The sequence below is a fragment of the Bos taurus genome, chromosome 18, assembly GCF_002263795.3.
Source record: "Bos taurus isolate L1 Dominette 01449 registration number 42190680 breed Hereford chromosome 18, ARS-UCD2.0, whole genome shotgun sequence".
NCBI lineage: Eukaryota > Metazoa > Chordata > Mammalia > Artiodactyla > Bovidae > Bos > Bos taurus.
In genome coordinates, this window is record NC_037345.1 from 39,581,618 (window position 1) to 39,584,268 (window position 2,651).

The window sequence follows — 2,651 nt, forward strand, 5'->3', positions numbered from 1 at the left end:
TATGTATTGCATATGAAATATAGGAAAATGGTTCATGAGACCTCACATTTAATTTGTTGCATTAGTAATTTAGAAATTTATGTTTAGGGTAGTGTAGTTCATGAGTATATAGGGTCTTGCCTTCAGTGAAAAGAGTAAGGGCTCTCCAGTAACAGAAGTGCTCTGGCTTGGGAGGGATGCCTTGGTAAAGGCTTATTCACAGGCTTATTTACCTTTGATTTAAGGAAACTAGCCCCAGTCATCTAGGCAGAGTATGTTTCATCTGTTTTCTGTATTGATGCATCTAAGAATTTTTAACCCACTTTTTTTAAATTTGTTTGACTGTGCCCAGTCTTAGTTGTGGCAGTCAGGATCTTTGTTGCAGCATTTGGAATCTCTAGTTGTGGCGTGTGGGATCTAATTCCCTCACCAGGGATCGAACCCAGGCCCCCTGCATTGGGAGCACAGAGTCTTAACCACTGGACCATCAGGGAAGTCCCCCAACTTATACTTGTGATAAATTTTGATGTGATGTCTGTCATCTTGAATGCCTTTAATTTGTAATGATTACTTTTATCCTGTTTTGTGTCCCTTTTGCTTTTTCATCAATTTTTTTAAAAAAAGATATTTCTCCTGGTTTTATTTTACTAGAAAAACTGTTGAGGTTTAAAAAAAATTCTTTAAAGTATTTCAGATGTAGGAAAACAAAGAGAATAACAAACACCTGTGTACCTGCCCTCAGCTTTGTTTCTGACCATTTTGTCATGGCTGTTACATATGTTTTTTAGAACTAAACCACTGCAGATGGAATTGAAGCCCCCTGTGTACCTCTTTTGAATTGCTTTCCCTCTCTGTGGTTCCAGAGGTAGTTACCTTATGAATTTGGTGTTATTCATGCCCATAGATGCTTTTACACTTGTTATATATGGTTATTTCCATAAGCATCATAATACTATTTTACATGTTTGAATCTACATAAGTAGTAAACGTGATGTTTTCTTCTGCAGCTTGCTTTTTAAAAAATATCGCTTTTAATTTCTGGCTGCTCTGGGTCTTCGTTGCTTCTTGTGGGTTTTCCCTAGTTGCGGCAAGCAGGGGCTATTCTCCAGTTGCAGTGTACAGGCTTCTCATTGTGGTGGTTGTGGAGCACGGGTTCTAAATGCGCAGACTCAGCAGTTGCAGCTTGAGGGCTCCAGAGCACAGGCTCAGTAGCTGTGGCACACAGGCTTTAGTAGCCTTATGGCATGTGGGATCTTCCTGGGCCAGGGATTGAACTTGTGTCCCCTGCACCGCAAGGTGGATTCTTAACCACTAGAGCACCACTTACTTTTTAAATTCAACTTTATAGAACTGATATTTAACCGCATAGCTCAAGTTCATTCATTTTCACTGATGTTTAGTATCGTGGTTTCATATTTTCCATCTCTGTCTAGCTGTGCTATAGTCTAGGTCTGCATTTAGTTTCACTTTCTCATTGACTGCGCTCTGTTGTCCAACCCATCCACTGAGGGTGTCTGTATTCACTTGTAAAATCTATTTAGTTCATTTTCACGTCTGTTTATAAAACATCACTTTCCTCAAGGTTTTGATTTCTTCTTTTACGTCTTTATTTATGTTCAGACTTATCTTACATTCTCTTTTCTTATTAACCCTAGATCTTGGACCTTGCTTTTTGTCTCATCCACTTAACCTCAATCAAAACTGCTTGATTTTTTTAAGTTTGTGTGCTTATCTCTAGTGGAGTTTACTTTTTCTCGGGATCCTCTGCTACTGTGAAGAGATAAGGAAGGAGGAGCCAGTATATATATATATAAACTTCTGCTGGGGGTAGCGGACAACAATAACAAAAAAACCATATCAAACATTAAAAGATTACTGCTAAACACAGAGCACAGGCACCTCAAGTTAATGATTTTAATGCTTTTCTTTGTATGGAAAGATTCAAGAATTTGGGTTCACTGAAAATTTTCCTTGAATATGTATCTATGTAACCAGGGGTTCTACCCAAAGCACAGAATGCTTCCTATTTTTCTCCACCCTAAATTGCCCTCGGGTGTATTATGGGTAGGAGTCTGCAGTGGCTAGTGTCTTGATCCTTGTAGAACTGAAATGGCAGGCAACATTATTTCTTTACAGTTGCTAGGGTATCTGAGTTAGCCATGTGGTGATGCCAAAACCATAGGAGACCTTGCAAGGAGATAGGAGGACCACCTCACAGGGTAGGCTCCAAGAAGACCAGGTGCATGTGGAAGAAAATACAGCTCTAGGAGGCAGTGGGCCCAGTTCCTAGATTCCCCATTAAGGCTTAGTGGCAGTGTGGCACTGGCATTTTTGTTGCTACACTATTCGAAAATAGTGCCTTCATAGTAAGTGTCTGAGCCAGAGAGCTGGACCCCCGAGGTGCCTTTCATTTCTGAGGCACTGAAGTAGCTCCATCTTCCTGGAACTTGAGCACCTAGCAGATTATCCATGATATGTGACCTAGGGGCCACTGCTGGAGGCCCTCTCCAACTGATTTACCATCTTTGGCTCAGACTTGGTTAGGTTCACATGCATATAACTGAAAATCCAAAATAATAGAGCTTAAAATAAGACTGGAGTTGATTTTTTCCTTTTTAAAAAAGAGATATGGAGATAGGCAGCTGCACACCATCAGCGGGAATCCTGGTTCC

The 2,651-nt window shown here is 40.4% G+C and overlaps 1 non-coding gene across 1 annotated transcript; it reads right to left on the reverse strand.

The window, feature by feature from the left end:
• Positions 1 to 400: 400 nt before the first annotated feature.
• TRNAG-CCC (transfer RNA glycine (anticodon CCC)) lies at positions 401 to 473 on the reverse strand. The gene has a single exon. It is a non-coding gene; the product is annotated as a tRNA-Gly (tRNA).
• Between the last annotated feature and the right edge of the window lie 2,178 nt (positions 474 to 2,651).